Source organism: Miscanthus floridulus, chromosome 18, assembly GCF_019320115.1.
Source record: "Miscanthus floridulus cultivar M001 chromosome 18, ASM1932011v1, whole genome shotgun sequence".
In the NCBI taxonomy this organism is placed as follows: Eukaryota; Viridiplantae; Streptophyta; class Magnoliopsida; order Poales; family Poaceae; genus Miscanthus; species Miscanthus floridulus.
The window spans coordinates 90,629,726-90,650,898 of NC_089597.1; positions in this window are offsets into that span (position 1 = coordinate 90,629,726).

Consider the following 21,173-nt stretch of genomic DNA (forward strand, 5'->3'; position numbering starts at 1 on the left):
GAACCTAAGAAGATAGATGAAGCTTTGAAGGATGTTGATTGGGTCAATGCTATGCATGAAGAGGCTAAACAACTTCATTAGAAACCAAGTATGTGAGTTAGTTAAGAGGCCTAAGGATCATAATGTTGATTGGAACCAAGTGGGTCTTTTAGAAACAAGCAAGATCAAGATAGGATAGTAATAAGGAACAAAGCAAGATTAGTGGCTTAAGGTTACACTCAAGTTGAAGGTCTTGACTTTGAAAAAACATATGCCCCGGTTGCAAGATTGAAAGCAATTAGGATCTTGTTAGCCTATGCTGTGCCCACAACAAGTGTACCAAATGGATTGTTAAAGAGTGCATTTCTCAATGGGTACATCAATAAGCTTGTGTATGTTGAGCAACCTCCTGGTTTTGAAGATGAAAAGAAACCCAACCATGTTTACAAGTTGAGAAATGCTTTGTATGGATTGAAACAAGCACCAAGAGCATGGTATGAGAGATTGATGGATTTCCTACTCTCTAAGGGATTCAAAATGGGAAAGGTTGACACCACTCTCTTCACCAAAAAGCTTAGAAATGACTTGTTTGTAATGCAAATCTATGTTGATGATATCCTATTTGGGTCAACAAATCAAGATTTTTGTGAAGAGTTTGGCAAGATGATGGCAAGTGAGTTTAAGATGTCCATGATTGGAGAGCTTAGTTACTTCCTTGATCTTCAAATCAAGCAAATGAAGAATGGCACATTTATGAGTCAAGGCAAGTATATCAAGGACATGCTCTAAGAAGTTTGGAATGGATGATGCTAAAGCTATTAGTACACTAATGGGGGACATGTGGAAGCTTGGATAGTGATGCTAGTGGCAACATGGTGGATCAAAAGATATATCAGTCTATGATTGGAAGCCTACTCTATGTGACTGCATTAAGGCCAGATGTGATGTTTAGTTTATGTATATGTGCTAGATTTCAAGCCTCACTAAGAGAAAATCATTTGAAGGCAACAAAGAGAATATTGAGGTACTTGAAACATGCACAAAATGTTGGATTGTGGTATCCCAAAGGATTAACATTTGAGTTGATTGGATATTCGGACTCCGATTATGCGGGATGCAAAGTTGAGAGAAAAAGCACATCAGACACATGTCAACTATTGAGAAGATCACTTATGTCTTGGTCATCAAAGAAGCAAAATAGTGTAGCACTTTCAACCGCCAAAGCGGAGTACATTTTGCCCGGTAGTTGTTGTGTTGTTGTGCTCAATTACTTTGGATGAAGGCTACTTTGAGTGACTTTGGAATCAAGTTCAAGAAAGTGCCGTTGCTATGTGACAATGAGAGTGCAATCAAGTTAACCAACAATCAGATTCAACATGCAAGAACAAAGCATATAGATGTCCGCCATCATTTCATAAGAGATCACCAACAAAAAGGGGATATTTGCATTGAGAGTTTGGGCACCGAAGATCAACTTGCTGATATCTTCATCAAGCCACTTGATGAGAAGAGGTTTTGTAAGCTAAGGAATGAATTGAACAAAGCAAGGTAAAGTTGATTGACATGTCATCCATCCATTGCTATGGACTTGTGTTGACAGAAAATCGTCGGCAGACCCCTGAGGGGAGTCCCATGAATGTAGATTGATCGGTAGAGAGGCGTGTAATCAAGAACAAGAAGACAATAGAGACACACGAGTTAAACAAGTTTAGGCCATCAGTATAACGTAATACCCTACTTCTATGGTCTGTTGGTTTGTATTGGCTATCGTATGATCTTGCGTGTGTTTGGAGAGGGTCCCTGCCCACCTTATATAGTCCGGGGGCAGGATTACAAGTCGGTTAGATCTAAGAGATAACCAAAAAGTAATAACAGATTAAAGAAATCATATAATCATACGTATCCTAATATATCTCATACTATCTTCAGGATATCTACCCAGTATCTTACGGGAAGCGCCAAGCAGAGTCGTGCCCCGTAAGGCTTCATCTTGTGGGCTAGGCTACCCCTAGGGGCGCAGCCCATATGGTCTACCATGGGTATCCGGGGTCGTACCCCATAGCTAGTCCTCAAGCACCTTGTACCCGTTGTGCAACACCATCTTGTTCTTGTCCGAGAAGGTGCGAACAAAGCCGGGCAGTTAAACTCATGGTTCGACCACCGTGTTGAGTTGCCAAGCAGCGTGAACCATCACCGAGCAGTGTGAACCATCACCGAGCAGTGTGAACCATCGTCGAGTAGTGTGAACCATTGCTGAGTAGCATGAGCCATCACCGAGCAGTGTAACCCAAGTACGGCTTGTCATAAGGGTGTAAGGAGCTCAACTTCAGAATCGAAAATTTCTTTGTAGTGGACCAAGTGTGCCCACTTAGAGTCTGAGCACGAGAATGGGAGATAGTCTTCTTCAGCTTCAAGAGGCGCAGAGTCTTCTAGATTAAAGCAAACATACTCACTACAAGGTAAAGTGTGCCCACTTAGTCCCCAAGCCTGACAGTAGATGATGTAGTCATGTGGTGCTAGGGTCTAAAGTAGAAGAATAGTAAAAGACCAGCCGAATAGGCAGCTAGTCCTTGAGCATAGCCCCAAGGTGAGAAAAAAGCACATTCACCATAAGGTGAAGTGTACCTAGTTAGTCCCTGAGCCTGATAGTAGGTGACGTGGTCACGTGGTGCGAGGGTCAAAAATAGCGGTCAACAGGAGAAAGTCCCCAATGCAGTGAGGACCCGAGACCTAGTGCTGGTGTAGTCCCTGAGCCACAAGAGGAAATCTTAAAGAAATTAAATCGTGGAGAAAAATACTAGAGTAATGGTTGTACAGTAGTAATTACTGAGCCATAACGGTTGGCGGAGAAGTCATAGAATATTCGGCGAGCCATAACAAATTGCGGAGATAAATCAGCGATACGGGTCGTGGTTGCACGAAAGCCTAGGTAACAATGCACCTTGCTTTTGCAAAGCATTCAGAGAGGCATAAACTGTGGGAACAGTTTCCTAAAAACCCTTGAATACAAAAGGATGGGGAGTGCTTTATAACTGCGTCGTCGCACCCTGCGCTCCCACCTTTGCCACTCTGCCATTTCATCTTCGTCCTCAACCCTTGCATTTCTAGATCCACATCCACACGTGCTTCTGCCACCAGTCTCCATCTAGATCCAAGAGATGGCGCCTAAGAGGGGAGCTGCGAACCCAAAGAAGGCAAGCCTAAAGAAGGCGAGCGTCAGAGCCAGCTGTGACGAAGAGTGGGTGTCATCGCGCACGGGAGAGGCAGAGCTCAATAGATTGGTGGAGGCGAGCGTTCTTCCTGACTACGTCACCACCAGATGGTGGCCCGCTAGCGGTGAGCCCTTCCCAATGCCTCATATTGACGAAGTAGTGGTGTTTGAGGATTATTTCTGGCGAGGGTTGGGATTTCTTGTTCATCCTTTTTTGAGGGATCTGTTAGAGTTCTGGGCACTTAGTCTGTGCAATCTCTACCCAAACACCATCTTGCACATCTCAATCTTTATCCACTTTTGCAAAGCATATCTAGGGGTTCTTCCGCACTTCAACCTCTTTAGACACCTATTCTAGTTGAAGAAGAAAGGCGGCGGTGGTTCCAAGGTGGTCGGCAGTGTATATCAGCAACTCCGAGATGAGATGGCGAGTGAGTACATCACTGTTCCGCTGAATACTTTGCTAAAGGGGTGGAACACCAAGTGGTTCTACATGAAGCAGAGCCACATTACAATCCGCTACGATGTCGACCACATCCTGGAGAGCCAAAAAAACTAGTCGGAGAATCCAAGCAGTGCTAACATGGAGCAAGAGAGGGAGCTTCTTAGCTTAATAAAGGGCGTAAAGACCAACGGTGGACTAGTGGCTGCGAGCTTCATAGTGTGCCATGTCTAGCCCTACATGGAGAGGGCCCATGTAGCCTTTGATTTCAAAGGGGAGACTGATGATACCCAGGAGAGGATGGAGATGCTGTCGAGGGACGTTGTGCAGGAGGCGGGCCACAGAGCTATTTGCTCCACTTACCTCATTCAACTTGCCAGGGCAGACGAGACCCTTTCACTACCAGAATCTGCCTCCTCAGGTAAATATCTCAATTATGTGTTCATGATGCTTTTTATGTTTTGTCGTTGCCAAATAGTGGACTGGTTCACTTATGCAAAGATCCATTCATAGGAAAGAGCGGTGTACTTCTCGATGAAAGTGCATCTAGCCTTTTAGTGGGTTTTGGATGATTGAATGACAATGTGATTAAAGGTCTAACCTATTTGCTAAGTGTGGACAGGTAATAGGTTATCTCATAGGTACTTAATGAAAGCCAAAATAATGTGTTGTTGTACAAACAATCTAGTTCAAGCACAAGACAATAATGCAAATGGAATTCATACAAAGGCTTATTTATTGTGGGATTTTCATATACTATGTGAAATCAAGCTCGTAAGAATTAATTAATGAGACATGAGGGATTGCATATGGAATGGTCTCATATTTGAAGCTTGCTAAATTGAAATGAAAAATATAACAATACAAATGAATGGATGATTCAACACAAGATGTGACTTGATGGCTTGAGATGGTGAAGATAGCAAGGAAAGGCTTCGAGGTACTAAGCAAGGATGAAGGGCAAGCGATGGCTTAGCGGTCGAAGAACCTAGCTAGGGTGAAGAAGGAAGTACTTGCATTTAGTTGAGGTACTAATCAAGCTATGATGGTCATGTCTTTGTGGAGGATCAAATCACTATTGGAGTGTTTGATGGAAGTGACTTGATACATTTGGGATTATTCAAATTTGATGAATAGAATCAAGTCACGTACTCAAGATGGCTATGCTCAAGTGAAAAGATCAATATCAACATGTTGGCACCCTCACTTGATGAAGAGTGGAATACATGGCTTTGGTTGAAAGAGATCAACTCGAAAGGTTTAAATTCGTCACACTTTTAAATTTGAGTTAATAGGAATGTTGTACTATTAAGAGGTATGCATCATGTTGATAGATAATGTTTCATAAGTGCTCAAGCCAACCCATGTGAGTTTTTAGAGTGTTTGAGAGACAAAAGAGCTAACTAATTTTTGCTGGTCTGGCAATATCGGACGTGTCCAGTATTTGCCCAGCAATGATAATATTGTTGATCTCAGGTTGGTTTGTCGGGAGTTTCGTCAATGGTCGGGAGTTCTGACATCTTGTGCTTAACTGACTTAGAGAGTTCACTATGGTGGTCATACCGAACATGTCTGGTATGGACGGCCAGAAGCCAATGGCTAGTTTTCAAATACCTTGAGGGTCGGGAGTTCTGATGTGAGTCGAGAGTTCTGACACCTCACATACTTTAACTCAGTTATCTTAGTTTCCAAATGTGTTGAGGGTTGGGAGTTCCGACATAAGTCAGGAGTTTTGATGGTCGGAAGTTCTGGCATTCATCGGGAGTTCTGATGCCTCACAACATTACTGTAACTTAGTTATCATTGGCATAGTGTAAGTCATACTGGACGTGTCCGGTATGCATCAGTATGGCAACGGTTATAAAATGGCTAGTTTTTCCATGGAGGTATAAATACCCCAAGCATCCACCTTTGGAGGCTGCTGATTCTGCTGATACACATACACATTTTTTAGCCTTGTCAACTCTCCCAAACCCTCTCTTAGTGAGTGTGTGATCCAAATTGCCAAATCAATTAGTGGGTTGAGAGGAATTCAAAAAGAGAGTCATTCAACCACTTGAGCACTTGTGCATATTGTCAATCTCGTTATTCACATTTGTTACTCTTGGACTCTTTGGTCCTAGATGGCTAGGCATCACTGAAGAGCACCCGAGAGATTATGGTGTGCCTCAGAAAGTTTGTAACGGTCCATTCCACCGCCTCAGAATCAACTAGTGGAAGGAGAAAAAGGAGTTGGAAAAGACTTCGGCTAGAGTGACCTTCATGGTACCCTCTTGGGCTGACCTTCGTAGGGTCGCCCGCAGCCCCCTCAATGGAGAGTAGGACTCAAACGAGTCCGAACTTCGGTAAAACAAATATCGTGTCTCAATTCGTATTTCATTTGATATTTATGTTGCTCTTACTTTTGTGTAGGTTATCTATGTATATTGTCATATCTAGTAGGTACCTACAATTTGATTTGAAGTTAGAAATCGAAAGGAGCAAGTTTAGGGCTGTTCTACTGAAACCGTGTATACTGGACATGTCCGGTATAGCTACCAGACACGTCCGGTATTGATCACTGTGCCAGGCTGTTCTGCAGAACACGTGCCTACCGGACACATCCGGTATTTCTTACTTGTGCTGAATATATTCATTCTCTATTCTAACTTTGTACTGCAGGGATGTAACTTCTATATATATTCTTTATATCTTGTTTACTCTGTGACTAACATGTGAGGGGTGGTACTACACTTAATTTGGAGTTTCCATTTTGGAAACTCTCTTTACTAATCATTTCCGCATTTAAAGGTGTTAATTTTTAGAAACGCCTATTCACCCCCTCTAGGCAGCATCCTAGGTCCTTTCAATTGATATCAGAGTAAGGTTCTCACCTAAAGCTTCACCACTATGAGAAAAGGATGTCGGCGCCTATCGAGTTGGAGCTAGTGCTTCTCCAAAATGATGGTTCAAACTTTCTACCTCAGTCAATTCATGTACTCAATGCTTTTAGAGATATTAGTCCTCTTGTTGAGCATATTGTGGATGCAAGCATATCTCTTCCTATAGTTGATTGGAGCAACTACAAAAATTTGTCAAAAGAGGAAGAGATATGTGTGCAACTCAATGCTCAAGCTATTAATGTCATTTTGAGTACATTAAGTGTAGAGGTTCAAGACGAGGCAATCTTCAATGGACAAACACCTCCGGAGAGTGCTCATCTCATTTGGACTAGGCTTATTGAGTTATATGGAAAATCCAAATGTGATGATGCACTTGAGATTGAGTCAATGGAAAGTATATCCATTGTGTCTTCATGCAGCGAAGAAGCCTCACAAGACCTCAAGAGCACTAAGCCAGAGCAAGAAGTGCAAGCAGCGCATGACCTGTTGTCTGCCTGCACATACCGGACGTGCCCGGTATGCCTACCGGACATGTCCGGTATGGCCGAGGCAGGAGAGCAGCAAGCAGTTGTTTGCAATGATGCTCAAGCCCAGTGACGACCAAGTGATGAGTCAACCTTAGTACCTCATGATACTCATCACTTGTGTCTCATGGCCAAGAAAAGCAAGAAGAAGAGTAACAAGAAAGATCAAGAAAAGGAGAAAGCACAAGTAGATGATCAAGATGAGAGTGATGTTGAAGTTGAAGACAACTACAACCTTGATCATCTCAACCGCAAAGACAAGTTCATCATCATGAAGATAGTTGAAAAGAATGATGAGCTTGAAGAAGAGATTGAGAAGCAGGAGCAATCACTTCAAAAGCAAGAATTGTTTCTCATCTCCAAGATGGAAGAACTAAAGGCTCTAAGTGCAAGGTATGAAAAATTGTCAATTGAGCATGCTTTAGTTACTAACTCCTCTTCTAGTGTTTCACAACTAGAGAAGGAAAACTTAGAGCTCAAGGCAAGGCTAGATGAACTATCAAGCAAGTATAATGTGCTACAAGCAAACTATATTCATCTAAAGTGCTCTCATGAGGAAGTTGTAGAATCAAGCATCATGCTTGAGGTAGCTCATGAGGTTGTGATCATATCGGTAAAATTTTCTCAACCTCTCACACATTCACTCACTAGTACATCATCTCAAATAAATATTTCTTGTACTAATGAATGTGCTCCTCAAGCAAGCCAATCTTCGATTGAGCTAAATCTCATAGAAAACATAGAGCTCAAAGAAGAGGTGGAAAGATTAAAGAAAGATGTGATTTGGTTGAAGGGTAAGGAGAAAGCATAACCTTCTCAAGATAACCGTGATAACATGGTGAAGAAGCTTGAGAAGAGTTTAAACCTTGCTTCCTCCAAAATTCAACAAAAGAATCACATTTCAAGCAAGGCCAACACAACCAAGAGCAAGAAACATGGAAAAAGGTTATGCTATGGTTGTGGATTATATGAACATAAGTGGGCCATGTGTCCACATAAGAGTTGGGCTGACAAGTGTGAAGTGGCCGAACAAAAGGTCTCAAAAAAGTTGACCAACCAAAAGAAAAGTGATGAACAAAGTGCTTGTCTCATGAGCAAGAAATTGGGGCATCCTACCAAGAAATGCCCAATGTACAAAGAGGCAAGAAAAGAAGCCCAAGTTGCAACAAGAAGATGATATGGATGCAATGAGATGGGCCACAAGGTTGATAGATGTCCATACAAGGAAAGCAATTATAGAGCAAACAAAGATCGCATATGCTATGCTTGTAGAAGAAAGGGGCATTTAAGCTATGAATGCCCAAATGGTACCACTCTTAAGCCAAACACATTTGTTTATAATGATAAGCTTAGGAAGACCACAAACAGAGTTAGCACTAGCAAGGTGATGTGTTCACCACAAACTAGTGCTAAAGCCATCTGGGTGCCTAAACACTTGTTGACTAACCCAAAAGGACCCAACAAGAGTTGGGTACCAAAGTGTGCTTAGGTTAATGATGTAGGTACTTGGTGATGAGATGAAGGCATCGGGGTGGTTGAGCAAGTAGATTGAAAATATTCACTCAATCTATCAATCAATTCTCATCATAATCTCCTATATGGTTGACCCAAAGATAATTTAATAAATATATCATTTACTTCATTTTCACCATTGGTAACAAGTACTTAAACCATTATAGGATAGCCACTTTGTTTGTTTTGTGCTCAATGACTCACAAATAGGAATTCTTGTGAAAAATTGAAAGTGGCTAATTAGTTTTACTTAATAATTATCATGTTTGCCATATGATGCTTTTAATAGCTCTCTAGTAGAGCAATTCATTTGTTGAGATGTAGGTATACAATAAATAATAGAGCTAAACGAAAAATCACAAATAGCGAATTAATTGGTTCTGTCCTGCCCCTATCGGACGTGTCCGGTATTACTATCGGACGTGTCCGGTATAGCCAGGGATAGAAAGAAAGTGTTTCTGTTCTGTGTATTCTGGACGTGTCCGGTATACTACCGGACATGTCCGATATTGCAGGAACTAGAACACTAAAAGAATTGCAACTGAGTCTTTGATCCATATATTTTCATATATCCTCAAGTTACTCAGAAGCTTGTGGTTTACCAAATCTAAGTGGATTGTGAGCATCTCTTGAACTCAAATTTAAATATTGCAAATTGTTTGGTTGTGGTTCAAAATAGAAAATTAACTCCCAAAATTCTTAATAGAATAAAGTGCTAGTTGAAAGTCATTCAAATTACTTAAAGCACTTATTTAGGGGGAGCTCAGTTTCTATTTTGCACCTTGTGGACTAACAAATTTATCTAGCATTCTTTGTAGTCCTTTGGATGAAAAATTGATTTCGTATCTAGCATGATTATTTGGCAATTAAGGTCAACAAAAAGATTATCATGCTATGTATTTTCTTAGTGGTATTCTTGTGGGCTCAAGGCAAAGGTATGTTTTTACATACATGCATTGTAAGTGCATCTAAGGCCCTTTATATGTTAGAATGTGCATTTATGTGACATAGGTTAGAAGTTTTTCAAAAAAAATTCCCTAACTAGCATGCATAGGAAGTGTGATTTTGGAAAATCTATTTGGATCTTGGTCTTTGTGACCTAGCCTTGTCATGTGATAATTATAGCTCTCCTTGATAGTTTGATTGGCTAATTACACATGACATGACTTTCTTAAGTCCACATTCTACTTGTCTCACTATATCTCTCTCAAGTAAGCAAAATCATGTTTATGCCAAATATTTGGAAAAGAGAAAATCAATTCATGGCATTGGATAAGAAAAGTGATGATACTCAGTTTGGATCAAGATTATATACCTTTTTGGACTCAAAAATAACATAGAAGGAGATTAGAAGAGAGAAAACACCTTTTGGAACAACTTGGGCTAGCCCACGTATACCGAACGTGTCTGGTATGAGTGGGGCTAAAAGACAGAGTGTACCCCTTCAGCCAATTCAGTTTTATCTCTTTCTAACCAACCTAGCCGATGCCCTCCTCCTCACCTAGGGCGACCGAGGCTTTCACCAAGAAAAGGGAGAGAGGGAGATTGCATTGGAGAAGGCTTGCATCAAGGTTGAAGGCCTGAGGATTTGGATTTCACATCACTTTCTCGTCTCTTCTCTCAAGGTACCCTAATCCCAGACCTCGTCTGATCTACGTGGTTAAAGCATGGTTGTGAAATTCCTTCGGTCAATATGCTGCATTGGTGATATAGAAGCAATGCCTAAAGTTTGGAATTGATCCGTGATGGGTTGAATCCAGGGATCCTGGTTAGGGTTGCTAAGCGCACATACTGGACATGTCCGGTATGCCTACCGGATGCGTCCGATATGAGCTAGCAGAGCAGGCCACTGCTTCCCTTTGATTGAATCCAATTCAATAGTTGTATATTAGGCTTAGTTTCTTTTGTATCTACGTTTTGCAAACCTAGTGATAGTGGTTTGTCGAGGTGATTGTAAAACCATGGATAAAAGAATCTATGTCTAATTGCAATTCGAGATTAAGCTGTGGGCATGTATCTAAAATTCCTTGCAAATCTTTGGATATAGGACAACAGCTATGAGCAGAAGACAGGAGCCTAGGTCCAAGCATAGACATGATCTAGCTTTGGAGAAACACAAGAAGGCAAGACATGAAATGCATCCTAGATTTAGTCAGTAGGAGTAGGGCAGCAGCAGGGTACTCTCCAAGGCTACTAGGGGTGCTCCATAGTACAAAGAGGGAGACAACAGTTCTTCCTCTGACATAGATATTGATGAGTTTAGAGTGGAGCCCAGAGAAGATAGAAAGAGGAAGAGCACTAACAAAGGATTAGATGGTGACAGCTCAGATGAGGAGCAGGAAATTGAGGAGGAGGAGCCAGTACCTCCATTTCAGCACCAACCTGGTCAGGGTATACATTATGGTCTTCTTGAGACACGTCTACCTAATGTGCCCTCTTATGTTTCTAGAGTTGACTACAGGGGAAAGGGCATGACCAGGAAAGCCAGAGATGAGAGAAGAGTAGATCTAAGAGGCTTACCTAAGGTTTAGTATGACCACTGCTTCTAGACAGCCTTTCACATGAACTTCTACTCTAGTGTGATTCTCACCAGGAACCCTATGGTAGCCAAATCTCAGTGGATAGACTGGCAGTACGTTAGAGAGTTGCAAAAGGCCTCAGTTGATCATGCTATTGCCATTTGCCAGCGCATAGGAGTTTATGAGATCATGGAGTTCTAGCATGACTAGAACACAGAGGTGGTAGCTCAGTTTTATGCTACTCTGTTCATTGAGGAGAATGAGAGGTGGATGCACTGGATGCTTGAGGGCCAGTGGTATAGTGTTGATTATGATGTATTCATCACCCAGCTTGGCTTCTCAGAGGATGATCTCTAGAGGGATAAGATTCACATAGAACAGGTACTTCCTCCAGAGCAGCTGGCCTATATGTACCCACCAGGAGGTGAGAGAGGAGCAGTGGGCAAGGTTCTAGGTCTTCACCCTACTTATAGATACCTGGACAGGATGTTTAGGAACACCATTGATTGCAAGGGTGGAGATAAGGGAAACATTATAGATTACTCTAGGAACCTGCTCCATAGGATGGCACCTGATGCTCAGCCCTTTAGCATTTTTGACTTTATCTGGTGTGAGATCTAGAGTGTAGGTGAGAGGCCCCTCAAGGGTTGTGGATTTCCTCCTTATATCATGTATATGATTGAGCAGGTCACAGGGCACACATCGAGTATGACAAGATTCACAAGGCCCTGAAGATTGTTGCAGACTTGCCTGAGACAAGGATATCTCTAGCAGGTCCAGGGGAAGCAGTAGCTGTAGCTATGGCAGATGCACCTGCCGGTGGTGCACTAGCAGGAGGAGCTTCCCTTCCGCCACATGGTTCTCACTCACGTTCTTCCTCAGGCAGTGGCAGTCCCCCCTCGCCTATCCATAAGCTTTTTAGTTCCATCTTTGGGATGTGACGGGACATTCAGGTTAGGTAGCAGGGCATTGAGTCTAGGTAGAGGAAGGAGACAGAGTCTAGGAGGAAGGACACTAGGACTCTAAAGCAGTTAGCTACCAGACTTGAGCTTGATCCTCCTAGGTCTCCTCTATCAGATGGAGCAGTCTCAACAGCTAGTGAGCCAAAGACTGAGGAGTAATAGTAGGCCAGATATGATAGATAGTTTGTTGAGTTCTTTTAGTGATAGCAGCCTCTACAGGAGAAGCCTCAGGAGCAGGCACAATAGCAACCATGCCCTAGTGTGGGAGAGGAGATGGGTTCTGCTTTCTGGTAGGACATCTTTGGTAGTGACCCTAGGTACTCTACCAGTGACTATGGCTTTGGTGGCTAGGATCTCTACAGGGGTATTGGTGCCCTAGGACAGAGTTCTTCTCACCCACCCGGTGCTTCACGCTTAGACAACAAGGGCAATGGTGATGGTGATGAGTGATGTCAGAGATCAGATACAGCTTGCAGCCCCCTTGTCCTTAGTATGTAATTGTTGGACCTTTGTGGTGATAGATGACAAAAGGAGAGAGAGACTGATTAAAGTTTTAGGATATTTGTTTTATTTGCTTATCTTTGTACCTAAAGATATGTACTACAGGTTGTAGCTTTAGCTTCTTTTTAATTTTTGAGCTTCATTGATGTATATCTTGAGTTTAAGATGAGACTTATGTTTTATCTATGTATCTCTTGAGACATGATCTTTATTTATTATATTAGTGGCTTGTGGACTTGAGAAAATGTGTAATGAGTGCTATGTGTGAAATACATGTGTTATATTTATTTTCATAAGGACTATGAATGGTAGAATGAAAATATTTGATATGATGCATTTATATTTATTCTTGTGTGATATATCTTGTCATATGCATCACGGTTTTACTTTGTCACACACATGCACCGCACGGATGCAATGATTTAGGTAGAGTCTTCTATATATTTTAATATGTGCAATTGACATTTAAGGTCATTTTGTGAATCCTAATCAAAAGCATATATTAAGGGGGAGCCTCTCATAAATCATTGAACCCAAAACTTTAAATATTTATATTCTTTTGTAAGCTTTAATCAAGTTGTCATCAATCACCAAAAAGGGGGAGATTGAAAGTGCATCAAGCCCTTTAGTGGGTTTTGGATGATTGAATGACAACGTGATTAAAGGTCTAACCCATTTGCTAAGTGTGGACAGGTAATACGTTATCTCATAGGTACTTAATGAAAGCCAAAATGATGTGTTGTTGTACAAATAATCTAGTTCAAGCACAAGACTACAATGCAAATGGAATTCATACAAAGGCTTATTTATTGTGGGATTTTCATGTATTATGTGAAAGCAAGCTCGTAAGAATTAATTAATGAGACATGAGGGATTGCGTATGGAATGGTCTCATATTTGAAGCTTGCTAAATTGAAATGAAAAATATAACAATACAAATGAATGGATGATTCAACACAAGATATGACTTGATGGCTTGAGATGGTGAAGATAGCAAGGAAAGGCTTCGAGGTACTAAGCAAGGGTAAAGGGCAAGAGATGGCTTGGTGGCCAAAGAACTTAGCTAGGGTGAAGAAGGAAGTACTTGCATTTAGTTGAGGTACTAATCAAGCTATGATGGTCATGTCTTTGTGAAGGATCAAATCACTATTGGAGTGTTTGATGGAAGTGACTTGATACATTTGGGATTATTCAAATTTGATGAATGGAATCAAGTCACGTGCTCAAGATGGCTATGCTCAAGTGAAAAGATCAATATCAACATGTTGGCACCCTCACTTGATGAAGAGTGGAATACATGGCTTTTGTTGAAAGAGATCAACTCGAAAGGTTTAAATTCGTCACACTTTTAAATTTGAGTTAATAGGAATGTCGTACTATTAAGAGGGATGCATCATATTGATAGATAATGTTTCATAAGTGCTCAAGCCAACCATGTGAGTTTTTAGAGTGTTTGAGAGACAAAAAAGCTAACTAATTTTTGTTGGTCTGGCAATACCGGACGTGTCCAGTATTGATACCGGACGTGTCCGGTATTTGCCCAACAATGATAATATTGTTGATCTCAGGTTGGTTCGTTGGGAGTTCCGATAATGGTCGGGAGTTCCGACGTCGTGTGCTTAACTGACTTGGAGAGTTCACTGTGGTGGTCATACCGGACGTGTCCGGTATGGACGGCCAGAAGCCAATGGCTAGTTTTCAAATGCCTTGAGGGTCAGAAGTTCCATTGTGAGTCAGGAGTTCTGACACCTCACATACTTTAACTCAATTACCTTAGTTTCCAAATGTGTTGAGGGTCAGGAGTTCTAACGTAAGTCGGGAGTTCCGACGATCGGAAGTTTCGACGGTCAGAACTTCCGACGGTCAGAAGTTCTGGCATTCATCGGGAGTTCTGATGCCTCACAATGTTAATGTAACTCAGTTACCATTGGCACAGTGTAAGTCATACCGGACGTGTCCGGTATGCATCCAGTATGGCAACGGCTATAAAACGGCTAGTTTTTCCATGGGGGGTATAAATACCCCAAGCATCCACCTTTGGAGGCTGCTGATTCTGTTGATACACATACAAATTTTTGAGCCTTGCCAACTCTCCCAAACCCTCTCTTAGTGAGTGTGTGATCCAAATTGCCAAATCAATTAGTGGGTTGAGAGAAATTCAAAAAGAGAGCCATTTAACCACTTGTGCACTTGTGCATATTATCAATCTCGTGATTCGCATTTGTTACTCTTGGACTCTTTAGTCCTAGACGGCTAGGCGTCGCCGGAGAGCACCCGAGAGATTGTGGTGTGCCTCAGAAAGTTTGTACCAGTCAAAAAGAGAGCCATTTAACCACTTGTGCACTTGTGCATATTGTCAATCAACTAGTGGAAGGAGGAAAAGGAGTTGAAAAAGACTCTGGCTAGAGTGACCTTTGTGGTACCCTCTAGGGCTGACCTTTGCTAGGTCGCCTACAGCCCCCTCAACGGAGAGTAGGACTCAAACGAGCCCAAACTTTGGTAAAATAAATATCGTGTCTCAATTCGTATTTCATTTGATATTTGTGTTACTCTTGCTCTTGTGCAGGTTATCCATGTATATCGTCATATCTAGTAGGTACTTGTAATTTGATTTGAAGTTAGAAATCGAAAGGAGCAAGTTTAGGGCTATTCCACTGACACCGTGTATACCAGACACGTCCGGTATAGCTACCAAACATGTCCGGTATTGATCACTGTGCTAGGCTATTCTACAGAACACGTGCATACCGAACACGTCCGGTATTTCCTGCCTATGATGAATAAATTCATTCTCTGTTCTAACTTTGTATTATAGGGTTGTAACTTCTATATATATTCTTTATACCTTGTTTACTCTGTGGCTAACTTATGAGGGGTGGTACTACACTTAATTTAGAGTTTTCATTTTGGAAACTCTCTTTACTAATCGTTTCCGCATTTAAAGGTGTTAATTTTCAGAAACGCCTATTGACCCCCCCCTCTAGGCGGCATCCTAGGTCCTTTCACTTGGGCATGCTGAGGGGCGATTGGCCATAGGCAGTAGATGCCTGACTACTGATGTAGCTTGAGGAGGGAGCTGTCAGCATCTCATTGAAGAGTCCATCCCCAGTGTTGGAGAAAGTCTAGGGGAAGAGGGTAGCGGTAGATGAGCCAGCCCAAAAGAAGAGAAAGACGGTGGGTGTCGCTTCCCTTAAGCCGAGCGGCATCTTGCTTGGCGGTGACCAGACCACTCAGACATGGAGTACCGTGATGTCCGAGTGGTCGGATGATGACAAAGTTCTAGTGGCTCCTCCACCGAGCATGAAGGCGCCTCCACACAGCACGCGCACGGAGGAGCAATCGAAGGGAGGGGAGGAAGTCCCCCAACAACATGCAACGGGAGCCCCTGAGTAGCAAGTGAAGGGAGTCCCCGAGCAGCAAGCAAGGGGAGTCCTCGAGCAACAAGCGAGGGGAGTCCTAGAGCAGCAGGCGGAGGAGAGGCCAATGGTGGAGACCATGAGACCTCCACCCCAAGACGTAGGAATCGACCCCAAGGCAGTGGCTGGGGGCTTGGGTAGGCAGCGCTGGTTTAGAAAAATCTACCAGAAAGCTACTACATAAGTACCCTTGTCTTGGAGTCATTTGGTTGTCATATCCTTATCCTTTTTTGGCGAATAACAAGCTAATCTGATGTAGCGCGAGGCATGTGGAGGATTTGACCCCACCCATCTAGACTGACGAACAACTAGGGCTGGTCCCGAGGTAGAGGCAATGCCGGTGGCTCCCATCTTGGGGTCCTCGGGTGCTCGGTAGTCGGTGGAGGAGTCAGCCGCCGCTGCTGATGGTCTTGGTGGTGTTGATATACTGGTGTCGACGGCAGATGGGTCAGCGACGATGCCCGGGGCAATGGCGGAAACCGTTGGGTCTTCAACGGCGAATGTAGGAGATGCTGGTGCCATGCCTGAGTCTGGGGTGGCAAACCTGGTGGTGCCCGAGGAGTAAACAGGCCCCCTTGAGGCGTCGCAGGGTGTGGTAAGACCCGCTATTCAGGCATGAAGCCCCCCGGTGGTGCCTCCAGCCATGACGGAGGAGGATGAGGTGGAAGAGATCGAACATGAGGAATCTTGACCCCAAGCTGTCTGAATCCTTCACAGACATGGTGATGAGGTGGTGGTTGTTGAGGAGGAGGACACCACTAGGGAGCTGAGGAGACTGGAGTCCTCCCTTGCTAGAGTGATGAAACAAATCAAGGTTAGTATTGCATCTGTAATGTTCATCTTTGACATTGGAGATTGTTCATCTTCATAATCTTGGTGTTTTTGCAGGGGATAACTTAGACTACCGAGCAGCGGTGCTAGCTGATAAAGAGGATGGAGCCCTCACCAAGGAGAATGAAAAACTCAAGGAGGTGATGAACCTTATGGAGAGAAACATCCAGAGGGCCCATCGCGAGCAAGACCTTGTTGAGTCCAATGCGCGAGACCTAGAATACTAGAAGGGCGTCTGAAAGGTCCTTGTGTGGTTTTGGTAATTGAATGACAACCTAAGTGGACTAATCATGTTTATGTGAGATACACAGGTGATTAGTCCACAGGTACATGTGTGTGAGCAACATATGCCATGAAGGTGAAAATGGCTTGGAGATGTTGAAAAGCTCACACATGTGATGATGAAGGAGCTCATTACAAATGAGACATGACATTGAGTCATGTGATCAAGGTGGAGAAGATCAAGACATGACTTGGCTTGATGGACCAGTTGCAAGCGTGAAGGGCGAGTTGGAGGCTTTGGAGCAACAGATCATGTGGCGGTGAAGCTTAAGCAAGACTTGGCGCCAATGGACAAAGGCAATGGTGAAAAGCAACTAAAGTCAAGATCGATGAACCAATATGACCATGTGATGATATGAAGTGGATCATATCATTGTTGATCATGTTGGTGCATGTGTTGCATCGACATTGGAGGAGATGGAATGGAATGTGCAAGGCAAAGGTATAACCTATGGCATTTCATTTCACCGATCATAGGTGTGTAGATAAGTTGATGACTAGGTTTAGGATAGATGACCGTACTATCAAGAGGAGCAAACTTGTTTGCATATCGGTCATCTAGTGCCACTCGAGTGATCTAACTTTGCATCGTCGCTAGGATTGAGTGGCATGGCAAGTTGAGTGGCTAATCCTTTGGAAAATGATTGTGAAAGTGCTAACACACATACACAAAGGAGATGAAGTTAGAGTTGATGTGGATCAACTCGACGATGAAACGGAGCCGATAAGGGTTCGAAACTCCACCGGCGGAGCATCTAGTCCGACAGTGCCACCGACGCCCTATACAGAAAAGATAGGGTCTCATAGAGTGGATCGGACGCTGGTCATGTGGTGAACGGACACTAGGGTCCTGCATCCGGTCAATGGCAGCAGAGAGCGCGTAGGCATCGGTCTTTGACTGGACGCTGGCATAGAAAGTGATCGGACGCTAGTAGGGTGCATTTGGTCAAGCTGATGTATGGTGATGTAGGCAATGCAGAGAAGTTAGAGAAGGACCAGACGCTGATGCTATGTCTGATCGTGACCAATCGGCCGTGTCCGGCCATGACTGGAACCTTACTGGAAATGACTAGACGCTAGGGTCCTACGTCCGGTCACTTTGAGCCACTGTGTTCGGTCATCACTTGACCATTGAGATCAAGCGACTGAGGTTGAATGGAGGCGACACGTGGTGATTATCCATTGATTGGACGCTGAGGTCCAACGTCTGGTCGATATGACCGACGCGTCTGGTCAACCCGAAAAATACCCAGTGAAGGGGTAACGGCTAGTTTAGCCCATGGGGCTATAAATAGAAGGGAGTCTCAGCCATGGCTGGTGAGGAGCACCTTAGGGGACTTTGTGTCCATGCTTGTGAGTTCTTGGGAGCCCTCCATCTCATATATGCTTGATAGTGATCATCCAATTATGTGAGAGAGCGATTCTAGTCCAACTGCTTTGTGTGGTTGCATCGAGTGGCACTAGTGAAAGGTCCTAATATGGCTAGAGGGGGGTGAATAGCCTATTTAAAAATCTACAAATCAACTAGAGCAATTTGATTAGTATGACAAATAGCGTAATGCAAACTTGCTCTAGCTCTACAAGGGTTGCAAGCCACCTATCCAACAATTCTAGTTGCAATGATTACTTAGGCACCCAAACTTGCTATGTAACTACTCACTAAGAGCTCTCAATCTTGCTACTCTAAAGAGCTCAACTAGATGAATGACAATAATAAAGCAAGCTCTCAATTCTAATTACACTAAAGAGCTTGTATCAACTAGTTTGCAAGAATGTAAATAGGTGAGTAGGGTGATTATACCACCGTGTAGGGGATGAACCAATCACAAGATGAAGATTAATCCAATCACCGAGAGAATGCAAATGACAAGAGACAACCAATTTTTCTCCTGAGGTTCACGTGCTTGCCAACACGCTAGTCCTCGTTGTGTCAACCAACACTTGGTGGTTCGGCGGCTAAGAGGTGTTTCACAAACCTCGTCCACATGATAAGACACCGCAAGAACCGACCCACAAGTGAGGTAACTCAATGACACGAGCAATTTACTAGAGTTACCTTTCGGCGCTCCACTGGGGAAGGTACAACTCCCCTCACAATCACCGGAGATGGCCATGAACAATCACCAACTCGTGCCAATCCTCCACCGCTGCTCTAACCATCTAGGTGGTGGCAACCACCAAGAGTAACAAGCAAAATCCGTAGCGCAACACGAATACCAAGTGCCTCTAGATGCAATCACTCAAGCAATGCACTTGGATTCTCTCCCAATCTCACAAAGATGATAAATCAATGATGGAGATGAGTGGAAGAACTTTGGCTAAGCTCACAAGGTTGCTATGTCAATGAAAATGTACAAGAGATATCCCTTGAGCCGGCCATGGGGCTATTAATAGAGCCCCCATCAAATAGAGCCATTATACCCCTTCATTGGGCAAAACGCGCTCTGACCGGACGCTCAGGTCATACTGACCGGACCCTGGACTCAGCATCCGGTCCATTGATTCATGCCACGTGTCACTAGCTTCAAACACTGTTTGTCAGATTTCAACGGCTACGTACTTGACCAGACACTTCGGCTAAACTGACCGGACGCAGAAGCCTCAGCGTCCGATCGTTTCCAGTAAGCTCCTCGAGGCATGTTTCTTTGACTGGACGTGTCCGGTCCACCTTGATCGGACCCAGACCAGCGTCCGGTGCAGTACCCTAGGTACTATGCTGACCGACCAGCTCGACCAGACGCATGCTACCAGTGTCCGGTGCTTTCAGACCCAGCGTCCGGTCAGTTGACCGACGCCAGCGTCTTCACGACCAACTCGTTTTCACTTCTAACCTCTTCACTCTTGCTCTAATGTGCCAACCACCAAGTGTATCACTTTGTGCACATGTGTTAGCATATTTTCATAAATATTTTCAAGGGTGTTAGTGTAACATCCAGTCCCAACATACATGGCCCAGGCCCACTCTTCCTAGGAGTGGTCTCACCCGCGTAGCAATCCGCTTGAACTTTCGTCCTCGCTTCGTTCAAAACGGTTAACTGAAGGTTACTACGCGTCCCTGGCCCTGATATTTAAGTCGATCCGGCGATCTCAGAGTTTCCAGTATGGTACTAACTGGTTGCGCAGTGTTTTTCCGCGGTGCTACAGTAACCCGTATGAACAGTGCCTCGAAATTGGTCGGTCCATTTTTTGAGTGAACAGTGCTCGGTCTACAGTACCGGTAACCGGCCCGTTCTGCTGTAGTACCACCGGCCCATGACTGGCTTGGATTGGGCCCACTTTGGCCCATTAGGATGTTACAGTTAGCACTTCACTAGATCCTAAATGCATATGCAATGAATTAGAGCATCTAGTGGCACTTTGATAACCGCATTCCGATATGAGTTTCACCCCTCTTAATAGTACGGCTATCAATCCTAAATGTGATCACACTCACTAAGTGTCTTGATCACTAAAACAAAATGGCTCCTACATTTTATACCTTTGCCTTGAGCCTTTTGTTTTTCTCTTTCTTCTTTTCCAAGTTTAAGCATTTGACCATCACCATGCCATCACCATTGTCATGATCTTCACCATTACTTCATCACTTAGAGTAGTGCTACCTATCTCATAATCATCTTGATAAACTAGGTTAGCACTTAGGGTTTCATTAATTAACCAAAACCAAACTAGAGCTTTCAACTAGGTGATCGAGTTGCATGCTAGTGGTGCTTGTTACTCTTGGACATTGCCACCTCCTAGACGGCTTGGTGGTGGTGTCGGTGCAGAAAGTAACCAACATGTAAATATTTGTAGTTTTGTCATACATTGTGATCGGAGGTGGCCTAGCACTCAATGACACATGGTTTATACTAGTTCAGGCAATGTGCCCTACGTCCAGTGTGAGTCGGTCGATGACTTTATTCCTGAGCCTAGGTGCTCGAAGTTTGCAGTGGGGTTACAAATGAGAAGGAGAAAGATGGGGGGGGTACAAGAGGTCCGGTCGGACTCTGGTCAGAAGGTCCAAGAGTGACAGGAGCCCCGCTATGAGCTAAGTGTTTAAGCGTGTGCTTGTGGTTTGAACCTGGTGGTTCTGCTGTTGTGTGCTAGTGAACTTGATCGATCTGAATCAATCT